The sequence below is a fragment of the Ambystoma mexicanum genome, chromosome 10, assembly GCF_040938575.1.
Source record: "Ambystoma mexicanum isolate Mex_15411 chromosome 10, UKY_AmexF1_1, whole genome shotgun sequence".
In the NCBI taxonomy this organism is placed as follows: domain Eukaryota; kingdom Metazoa; phylum Chordata; class Amphibia; order Caudata; family Ambystomatidae; genus Ambystoma; species Ambystoma mexicanum.
In genome coordinates, this window is record NC_090932.1 from 1,205,713,875 (window position 1) to 1,205,726,328 (window position 12,454).

The following is a 12,454-nucleotide window of genomic DNA, read 5'->3' on the forward strand; positions in this document are numbered from 1 at the left end:
TAGATATAATTATTTGTGGTTAGGGCACATTCGGGTTCAAGATCAAAGTTTCTGGAGAACAACCTAGACTATTGACTCGAGAGCACGGATGACAGAAGTTATGCAAATAGTGGATTTTCTATGGGTTGGGCGTTATAGCTCGGGTCATAGATGACGGTATCCACATAAGGTTTAGGAAGGGAGATGACCTAGGTTACGGAAGGTGATTCGACTGGTTAAGTCTGAAGGAAGTGTATTACTTGTGAGACGATGCAGCAGGTACAGATTGAACACAAGAGAACATTGGTATACTCCGCTAGGAGGCAGGAAGAGAGCTTTGGGGTTTGTGTTGGGATTGTGTGTACTTTTGGGGCAATGGGGTTATAGTATTGTGCGCACTGTAATTGATTTCTTAGCACTCCCTTGTTTAGTAGATCTGTGACGTCATCCATAGGTTTGCACATAGGACTTGGAGAACATGAGACAGTGAGGAGCTAGTGTTGGAAAACTTGAGATTGACAGACGAGATGAACCAGTGGTGGTGCGCAGAAAGTCGCATGCACTTAATTTGTGGGTGTGCCTGCAGAGGCAGCGATTGTGAAGGGGCGGTGAGCGGAGCACGTCTGACCAGTTGTGGCGGCAGATAGTTTTGTAGTCAATTAAAAAACACTATTATTACAGTGTGTTTCTCCCTTAACAGTGGACTATCGAAACCCTCAATTTGAGATTAGGTAAGAGGAAAAGCAATGCATGAAGGGGGTAACATGCCCCTACACTACCTGTGTAAGACCCTTCTCCTTAAAAAGACAGGATTTGCAAATACAGTGTACAGTGGACTGAAAGCATTGAGGGTAAATCGACCAAACCATGGCCACTGTGCGGAAGTTTCTCCAAAGATGTGCAGCAATCACTATTGACAAGCAAACAGGGTACCGAAAAGTGGAAAAAGCTAGTAAGTCGTATGGCAATATTTGCGTTATGGAGGATGTTTCAGTAGTGCAAGGGGGACGCATTGAGACGTCAGTTGATGCTGAGCCAACAGGAGGTGCAGGGGACTGCACCCCCACATTCTGCTCCTCCACCCGTTCCTGCAAGCGAGAACTCTGAGGACACAGATGATGAGATGGGGATGTATCCCATTACAAGAGCTAAGGGAAGCAGAGGGGTATTCAAACCAGATATATAAGCCATCACCATATACTAGGGAAGAGGGACAGAAAGGTACAGGGCAACCAATCAATGAGGGGGGAGAGAGCGGTGAGGTGCAGAAGGGCACAATGGAGTGGCTAGGGGGCATAGCAACAAACGAGTCGATAGGGGGACAGATCGTCCCAAAGCTGGAAGGGAGGATAAATCGGGAGGCAGAGGGAGCAACCAAAGCAATAGAAGGACTTAAGGAGAGCAGCGAAGTAAGTGATTGCACCGAGATAATGGTGGAGTTGGACAGACAGGAGATGGAAAGAGAAGAGGGACTAGAGAGGGAATACAGAGATAGTAAGGAGGAGAAGAGAGCAAGAAGAAATGGAGAGATGGAGGGGAGCAGAAGAGAAGGAAAATCGCATGATAATAGACAGGGAACAAAGGAAATTAAAGGTAGGGAGAATAGCAAGAGAGCGTGCGTGCAAGGCAGAAGAGGAGGAGCATGCAATCAGGGACATAAAGACATAGTGGACAGAGAACACAGGGAATGACAGAATAGGAGGGGGTGGATGGGCAATGCCAGACAGCACGACCACCCAGGGTAGGACTACTACTGTGGTAAACTGAACCGGCCTAGGGTCCTGTGGGGGAGGGCACAGACACAAATTGCGTGACATTGACTTTGCTATGAAGCCTAAATTAGACACTACTGCTAGTAGACTGAGTTTCGTGGATGACCTTTGCAGTAATATAGGCTCAGGTTCAGACAACAAAGGAAGGAATAGTGAGGATGAGAGAAGTGTGCCCGTCAAGCCTCAGTCCACTGGGAAAGGTGCAGACAAATGTGTGACATGGGAGTGGGTAACCGGTACAGGGGGAAGTAAGGGTGATAGAGGCGATTGAACGCCATGGTTAATGAAAGAATTATGCAATATCGATGACCTAGTACCATATGTTGAGAGATTGAGAGACCTCTCAGGGTGAAGGAAGGGGGAGACAGCTATTGTATGTTCCAGAGAAAGGAACCTGGGGGAACCAATGACAGTGCTCGAATACCCTTAGGAGAACCAATAGACACGTACACTGACATTAGAAACGCTGACAGGCAGATCAGACTGACTAGAGGAGTGAGTGGGGAGGTAGGGATCACACAAATGCCACTACTGGAGAAGGGAGAGGGGGTGACCTTAATATATACCATGGAAGCATATTGACAAGGAAAATGTGAGATGTAGGTCACCTTTGTTAACTGCGGGCGTGGGGAAATGGATATATGAGATGGAAATGATGACAGCGGGACACAGTCTAGCAATAGGGGACATAAAGAGGCTATTAGTGGCAATCCTTGAAGGGGCCACTGATGATGTTTGGAAGAGGGTAGGGTTTTCTGGAGTGACCACCGAGGACACGACGCATGATGGCTCACAATTTGCAAATTGCAGAGCTGCCATATGGCAAGCTTTAAGGACACAATACCCCGACATGTCAGATATTGGTCAATTATGTCCCGCAAGATGGGGCCAGACAAAGACCCGTTACACTATATTCAGGCGATCAAAGAGCTTTTGGTGCCTTGAAACACGAGGTCTGTGTGACAAAACAGTAGCGGTATTTGACCACATATTATGCCAGGGACTACCAGAACCGATTCAGAAACAGTTGAAGAAGTCAGTAGGCATGAAGGCAAAACCTTGGCCAGATATATAGCTCAAGATAGTGCACCACTTTAGGCTATTGCAGGAGAGAATTCGGAAAAACGGCTGAGAAAAGAAAGCTAGAGGAAGCAAAATTAGCACAGAAGAAACTATCAAAGTATGCATTGGAATGGGCGCTACTGACAAGCATAGGCACACAGGGGAAACAGCAGCAGAAGTTTACACTGCTGCCCGTGAGGAGAGGATTCATGGGGCTGGGGAACATGCAGCATGGGTTTCGAGGAAGAGGGGGCCACCCAGAGGACATGATTATTGGCCACAGATACATCACAACCAAGTGGGTTTCCCAGGAGGGTTTTGAGGATATGGGCAACAGGTGCAGCAGGGTCGAGGGGACAATACAGGGTGTTTCCAAGGGCAAGGGAGGAAGCCACCACAATGCTGGTCATGTGGGCAGATGGGACACATTTCGATAGTGTGCAGAAGCAGAGGGATACAGCCGAATTGGGGAGCACAGTACCAGCAAGCATATCTGGGGAACCAAGATGGCTATTACACACAGGACAAACCACAGCTACAGCAAGGACAGACTCAGAGTGCACATCTGCAGCCACACCAGCCCAGGGGATGTCCTTATATGCTCTATAGGACAGCCCACAGATGGACTTCATGTGTCCCTGCCTGTCGATCACACCCAACCCTGGGTGGCGATAGGTGACAAAATGTTTTCCTTTCTTGTCGTCATAGGGGCAACTAGGTCCTGCATTTGAGAGGGATCATTTAGGTAATTAGGCGATGCCATGAATACTCAAGGATTCTCTGGGGCTCGGGAAGTGGTTCCTTTTACCAACAATATCTCTCTTTCTATAGGGGAACATGATTTATCTTTGCCTCTACTTTACTCTCAAAAGAAACCTGTAAATATACTATTATGAGACATTATGAGCAGACTAAACACGACAAGTTCATACACAGACAAAGGGATAGTGTGCTCTACACCATGGATACACTGTCTCAGCGTAAGAGAGATCATTCATGCCTACTGTGGACGGAAGGTACAAAGGGGGGTGCCAGTAGAGGAGGAGCTGTTCCTGTACAGGACTTAGATTTCAATTACATGGCTCCCAGGAATTTAGGGGAAGAAGTGGCCTGTCCCAAATGAGTATTTGTTCAGACCAGAGATACCATTGAATGAGGCAGAGGGGACAATAACACCAATAGAGATAGAGCCAGTGATTGTGAGGGATGAGTGGCTAGCAGTACATGGGAAGGACGACACATGATGACCATGGCGAGCAGTGATTTCCATAGATGAAGGGTACAGGCTAACCACAGTGACAGATGAAGAACTATTCAGAGACGAACGGTCAGAGCACGAGATGGTGCTCGAGATGAGTGTGACATACTGTTTGAAGATCCACTACAGAGAGGTATCACAGAGGATGGAAATGGCGCTAGAAGCACCACCATCCTTCTGCCTGGAGAATTTGGCCATGGTGCCCAGCATCCTATGGACCATATGTCCCTTTGATATGGGGCTTCTAAAAGGAGTGGGGGACTTGAAGATAAAGTTGAAACCAGGAGCAATTTTACCCAAACAGTATCCACTATCAAAGGAGGCAGGCAAGGGCATTTATGAGACAAATGCAGCACTAGTTGAGAGAAGCATTCTAATACCATCAGAATCACCATGCAACACTGCTGTGTACCCAGTTAATAAAGCAAAAGGGGGGCATGGAATTTTGGTGTGTGCCCCCTTAATCACACTGTAGAAGCAGAGTATCCTCTGGTTCCAAATCCAGCAACAATTTTTGCAGTATTCTGGCAGAAGCTGCCTGTTTCATGGTCATAGGCTAAAAGAATGCCTTCTTCGCTATAACACTACACGCAGACTCACAAGACTTGACTTCCTTTATCTATAGAAACCAGAAGTGGAAGCATTCAAGACTTACTCAAGGGTACTATGAGTCACCCTCCATATTGAATAGGGTCCTCCAGATGGGCCTAGGCAATGTACAGATGGAGAGCACGGTCATACTCTATGTAGATGACATTTTGATTTGCAGCATGACAGAAGACCAGTGTAGAAATGACTCAGTGCACATACTGACAGTGCTAGCTGACAAGGGATACAAGGTGACAAGGCAAAACTGCAGTACTGTCAGAAAGCAGTGCTATACATTGGACAGATGATCTGTACAAAATTGGTGACAGGTGATGCCAGAAAGGGTGGAGACAATATGCAGGACAGCAAAACCCATGACAGTCAGAGTGATGCTGCCATATTTGGGGTTGTGTAAGTACTGCAGAAAATGGGTTTTTTTATTACAGCACTTACACTGGGCCTTTACTGGGTTCTCTGAAAGAAGAAATATGTACAGTTCCAGTTATAGAAATCCCAGACTACAAAAAGGAATTCTTCTTATTTTCACACACTGATGGGGTGGTGATGAATGCAGTACTGACACAGAAGCCAAGTTTGGGGCACATGCCCATAGCCTACTACAGTAAGAAGCTTAACCCAGTAATGAGAGGACACTTTCCTAACAAATAATCTTAAGCTGCTGCCGCATAAGCAGTGGACAAATCAGCAGGTACTACCATGGTCTACAGCACCACTCTTTATGTGAAGCATGCCCTCTTTGCTATACTGGAGAAACCAAAGAGCACACTGACAACAAACAGAACAGCAGGGTACGAGGTGTTACTATAAAACCCATCATTCAGGGTGGTGAGGTGCAGAGTGGTTAACCCAGTGATCTTTGTCATAGACATTTTACAGGAAGGTGACTACGCATGACTACACAGAAAACACAAAGGAAATCAGTGACACCCGTAAGGTACAGGAGGACGCACTTGAGGGGGGAGACCCTGCTTTAAATTGACAGTTCTTTCACAATTGATCAGACGGATGGGGCCAGACATAGAAACTGCAGTGGTGAGGTTGAGCGAAGATGGAACAAGTGAGGTAGTGGTCAGTGCCCGATTGCATCACATAATTCAGCACAGGCAGCAGAATTAACAGCCTTAATATTATCATTGGAACACAGCAGAGGAAAGGAGGTGACAGTATACTCTGACTCCACTTATGTGACGTCAACAGTACACTCTGGACTATCACGATGGATGAGGAGGGGTGTCAGGAGGGCAGACGGGTCACTGGTGCAGAATGCACTTTTAATGGGCAGATAAATAGAAGTTATACAGTACCCCGTGCAGATAGCCATAGTGAAGTGCCGAGCACACACACAAGTGGAACACCCTATCTCAGGAGAAACGAAGCAGCAAACTCAGAGGTGAAGTGTGTTGCATATTTTGGAGAGTTCCTGGAAATGGAGGCCTCATCACATGCCGTGACTATGCAAGGGCAATGGTTCTAAAGGAAGGGTAAAGTTTATTACCAGAAACACAGATAATGGATTTGCTGGGAGCTGCACCGAGAAACGAGAAAGACTTGTGGACTATGAGGGAATGTACAATCTCTCCAACAGATGCCCTATGGCGGTAGAATCACACAGGGAAGTGGTCATGCCACTAACATGTTTGCACACTGCACTGACACAGTTACATTATCCAACACACATAGGGAAGGAGCTCATTGCTGCCCATATTGCAGAAGCATTGTTCTGTTCTAACTTGGCGGAACACGTGGCTGAATTTGTGAGTAACTGCTTGACATGTAAACAGTTTACTTCATTACATAAATTGAGAGTTGTGAGAGGAGCCATACGTCGCCCAGCTGGTCCATTTCAACATCTCCATGTCAACTATATTGACATGATCCAAGTTTGCCAGATACCGCTACATGATAGTGTTTGTGTGCCTATTCTCTCGGTGGATTGAGGCAGGCCCCTGTTCTCATCCTGACACCCTCAGGGTAGCGAAATTCTTGGTCTGAGAATGATTCCCACGATTGGGAGTGTTTGAGGTCCTGGGGTCTGACACCGGCCCTCACTTCGACAATGAGATGTTTAAGCAAATTACAACATTGCTGAGCTTTCAAAATAAGTTCTCCTTTGCTTATCACCCACAAGCAAATGGAGTGTTTGAACGCCTCAATGGCCTTTTGAAGGAGAGCATAGATAAGACCAAAAAGAGCACAAATAAAACTTGGCTCCATTGCTTATCCCTTGCGCTCTTTGCATTGCACAATGACCCTGAATCTGACCATCATTTAATGCCACATGAGGTGGTGACAGGATGGCGCATACAACTTCCAGTGGTTCCTCCTACTAGGGCATTAAAAGATGTTGAGAGTAGTGCAGCTGCGTTAGGCCAGGAAATGTTTGATGACATTACTTTCTTGATTGCTAGTGACTCTTTTATCTCTTGCCAGAGACAACGACACCAGGGTGGCCCACAAGATAGTGGAGAGAGCAACAGTGGCAAACAAACAAAAGGAATCTCTGACAGACCAATGTGTTCACCCTGGGGACACCTTCCTTTTAAGAAATGTCATCAGGTGGTGGGACACATCCAGATTCGCTGGTCCCTACATTGTTGAGAGAGTGGCAGACAAAGCGGTTAAACTAGAAGGAAAACCCTACGAAGCTGAGGCCTCACCTGCCAATGAGATCGACAGGGCCAACAATCAGCAGCAAGAGGAACAAAACGATAATCCTGAACTTACACTGCTGAGTGGAGGACACCCAATGGTTACTCACTCAAGGGCAGCAGAGATAGGGCACAACTGTCTACACATTTAGAGTGAGGATAATCTGTCTGTTATTTTATTCTCTACATAAATTCATTGTGAAAGCTGACTGTGATATTTGATGATTGTTCATATTGCCTAATGATTTCCACCATGATACCTTTTCGGGACAACTTGTTCACTTTATTAGAAGACCCAGCAGCTTCAAAGCACGTTCACCTAGAGTATATTTTCTTGTTTTCATAGCATATTTGGCCCAAGCTTACCCAAAACTTGAACAAAGAAACCCTTCAGTTCTTGCAATACTAAGAGACCCGGGAATTAGAAATGTGTGGGAGCAGCTATTTGCTTTCACAATAGACGACTACATGGTCTACAGGGCTTAAAACTAATTTGACACTAACACAATAATGCTCACTTTTACGCTTTTCAGGTGGGCAACTGAAATCTTCAAACTACACTAGGACCCAGCAGCACAGGTAAAGATGGGTGAAATAATACAAAATGTGCTTATTTTGTCCTGTGTCTTATTTCCAATTGGAATATTTGTATTCATATTCTCGCGAATATCGATTGTTTCTAGTGATACCGCTGTATCCTCTACTAACATTACCCCAACCCCAGCAGGTGGAACGGCCATTTCAGGTGGGCAGGAGAGCACTGAAAGCATGGTAAGGAGAGGTAAGCACAGTGCTGACACAGGCATGAGGGGGTAGATCTCTATCTCACAACACTGCTCTAGTGTCTAATAGCATGTGGTACAAGCACATGACCAAAGTAGGTAAAGAAACACCACCGGGGAGAATTCTTATGTCTGCTCACTAATCTGCTATGCCATGAGTGCCTCCAAAACGTTTATAGCAACTGAAATACCAGCAGCAAGAGTCCAATGGCTGATGTACCTGTCTATGGTAATAACTCGAGGAAGATTTCAAGGGAAGACAGCAAGATTGAGATGGATGTCCCGAGTGACATTTGCCATATAAAGACAGTTACATAAAGACTCTTGACGTGATGAACAATGATTGACTGTTAGACCAAGCTATACAGTACATAACTGACGCGCCTCAGAAAGGCGACACGAAAACAATAGCATTGAAGGAAAAGCCCTGCCCGAAAAGGGGTGTGAGGTAAATAGGTGGAGAACCAGGATGTTGGGAAAGACCACAGATTTTTGTGTATGGCCAAGTATACACAGAAGAGGGATGGAAGGATGGAGTAATAGGAAGTAGGGCACACACCCTAGTACAATCACCAGTGAATACAGCACAAGCAGAAAATAACAAGTGCCTCAAGGAATTGGGTCAGAGTGCAAAGCTGATCACTTGGGTAGACAATAAATCTGGACTAATGCCTATAATACCCCGTGAAGAAACCAGCATTGTGCTACAAGAATGAAGGAGAATAGAAAGTTGGAGATAACACAGAATTTAGATACACTGAAAAGCACCCAACAATGAAGATAGGCAACTCAGCACTGATGGATCACTAATGGTTGTGTGGATCCAAGGCAAACACATAGCTGCCACCTAATCGTGGAGGAGTTTGCTGTTTGGTACATATTAATATGCCATCACTGATAGTGCCCCACAAGGACATAAAGCTCGACAACATCCCAAAAGTGGGCACAAACTCATGGAAGAAGCGATCCATGAAAACAGAAGCAAAGGGAAGAGAGAAAAAGTCAGAGGAAGTGAGTAGAGTGAAAAGAAGCAACTGTTTCTCAGATGCATCAGAGACAGCTCTGGATGATGTGCCACCAGAACGTAGCTTATTCAGCAGAACTGAAATGTTGTTTGCGTCCCTATTTCCAGCAGTACAGACACATATGAATTAAAAATGGCTGCAGATTACCAGGTGGGAGCTGATGCAGACAATAAACTCTACATTGAATGTATTCAATGCAATAATGGAAGAGCTCCGAGCAGTAAGGTTGATGGTGCTCAAGAATAGATATGTTCTGGATATTCTAACAGCAATGGAAAGAGGAGTTTGCACACAAATTGGGAGTTGTTGTTGCACGTTCAAACCTGCCAACGACGGAGAGAATGCCACTCCGACAGAAGCAGTCACCCAACTGTCAAAGATGCATGTCAAAATGGAGGAAGAAGCCAAATGGGACTGGAAAAGATCAAAGCTCAATAGCATGCCTCTGGTTATGGATGCCTTCATGGCTGGCAGATGGACTGAAAGTTTTATTAGGAGCACTAATATTGGTACTAGTTGCACAGTGTGAGATCAAGATCGCATCACTCAATGCTGCAAGACGACAGAGAAAACAATAGGAATGAAGGTGATGATGGATGTTAATATAGGTGGAGCAAAGGACAAAATAGTGGAGGAAAGAGACAAGCTGAGAAAGAGAATAATGGAGTCTCCACTATTACCACATGCGGTGAAGTTAGATAATCCATTTGATGGTAAGATTTATGAAGGAAAATGGATATGGTGCAACCCAAAAGTAGTATGCTGTTATATGTACTGGACTTTTGATGATCATGTGCATTATTAGGGACACCTCAGAGGCATAACACAAATTTGGCAACCAAGAATGAAGGTTGTGAAATATGAGGATTTGTTGGAAAATTTGATCAGAGGGGGGACTGAAGAGAAGGTCCCAAGTATGCCCCTCCTCACCCCCGATTCATGACAGGACGAAGAGCCAGGAATGCTTGCAGCCACCCATCTTTTTTTGGACGAATCCCGAGTGCATAAATGATCGACAAATACACATAAATGTATCCACAGCCAAGTAGACCAAATCCAGTACATGTCTTCACAGGTGTAGGGGAAGAAACAAAGCTTGTGGATGGAAATACCTTGATGGACAGTCTCGATTAAAGCACCAAAAAGCCACGATGCTGACGTCACTTGTGACATCATGACATAGCTGCATTAGTCATGAAGCACATTCATAGTCCTGCACCGTATTACACAGACACACACTTGCATACACGAAGAACATGCTTACACAGTTCTATAGCTAGAGGATGGATACATATACACACTTTCAAAGCTTTTAATATTTTTTGCTTTAGTCAAATGTAGCAATGCAGAAACACAAGACAAACAGGATATCCTGAGCAAGCTTGCTGATGCTTAACACGAACAATCCTATGGAACTACATGAGTACATACAGAGCCTGAACGGACCATGTGTGACTAACCTGTAGATTACCTAGTATAACCTGAGAATGTACAAATCATATTATGAAGTTTACGTAAAATTACCGAAGGCCTCAAGCCACAGAGCCTGAGACAAGAAGAGCTGATTACGGCTGCACAGAGCGCAAAGCAGGCTCACAGCCAAGGTCAGAGATACACAGACACATTCCGATCTTCAGATGACAAAGGGACCAGCTGCAGAGAAAGAGAATAAATCCTCATGAATGCAAGCAAGCTCCAGAGCTCAATTTTGTGATCTCTAAGCATGTGATGCAGCAGAACAAAACAATGGGCATTTACATGTGCTGGGAAAGACGAGCAAGTCTTAGCAAAGCCAGATGAAAGAAGCAACAAGTGTTGCAACATCAGAGTATACTCTCATAGGAAAAGGTGGTACAATACTAGTAACAATGCAGCCACATAATTGTTCACATCACCTTGAAGAGGTGCACAGAAGGTTGAAAACCGAATCGAGTGGCAGGCATGGGGAGATCAGCTCTAACCAATCACAGCATAGAAACTCAGGGGTGGATGGCGAGTGGCAAGAACCAATGGTAAGGCCATTACTCTGTAACAATGTAATAGATAGTTTCTTGGGGATGGGACATGCCAGCTACCGGACATGCAAGGGCCAGTAGAATAATCTCTATAGGGTACCTCCATAGTTAATAGTACTCTCGATACCCATTCCTCTGTGATGATAGGCTTTTCGGGAAGGGCCCAGGTGATGACGCAATACTTGTACAAAAATGGAACGCACACCATGGAGAGCAGAGAAGTACTGGAGAATCCTTATTGTCTTGTATGATCCCTGTTGGTTTTCGCAATTAACCGCAGTTTTGACTTGATGTTGGCGGAGTCCTCTGTTTATTCTCGGAAAGGGTGTTGGGTCCTTGAGAGTCAGGTGGCCCCCAGCCATCCTCTGGTATACCTGGGAAAACTAACCAAACAGTTGCCTCACCCCCACTCCGCAAAGACCCCTCACCCACATCCTCCTCCTGTTCTGGTCCACCCCCAGGAACTAGATCCAAAAGCGATGGCTGTGTCCTGGTCACCTCGATGACAGGTCCGCAAAGACTAATGGGTTAGACAGCCTATGGTTTCCCACAAACCCTTCTCCTATGTGAGGTGAACAGGTTTGTTCTTCTCCGAGGTTCTGCAGTTTGAGGACCTTGGAGAGAACAAGGGAAAATGTTATCCAAGGCCTCTTGCATATTCACAGGGTTTCTTTTCAGCTGTGCTGGTAGGGGCTGGATGTTGACGTTAGTCCTCTGCAAGTAGCCCATGAACTGGGATCAAGGGGTTTTTACACAAATGACATCCCTGTGAGGGTCTGTTTCCATCCATTCCCATACCAGAGAGGTCTGGGAATAGAAATCAAATTGCCACCGGACCTGTGGTACAAAATTATCTGGGTGTAGTTGGGAAGAAAGTGGAAAATTTGGGAAGTCCCTTCCTATAATAACCTCTTTTGGAAGTACATGGATAATGGCAGGTGACACTAACCGTGATTCCCCTCTGATATTAATATATACGGGCAACCTGGGATATATTTCGTTATCTCTGTGTACACAGGTAACTCTAACCAAAGTTGCATTTTCGAGATCTGCAAGAGGGACCAAATTGGCTCATATAGCCATCTGTCAACTGCCAGAGTCAATTAATACCTTTACTGCCTTCCCATTTACCAAAGCTCTCTCATTGGTAAAATCGGCCGAGGATCGGCATAAACATATGCTAAAGGTTTCTAGGTCTTCCTCTTGTTCTTCCCATACAATCCTTTTAGGCATCCTATTTCAACAGTCTCCTCCCTTTGATTTTTGGAATAATTGCCGGGCCAAATGACTTGTCTCTATATATG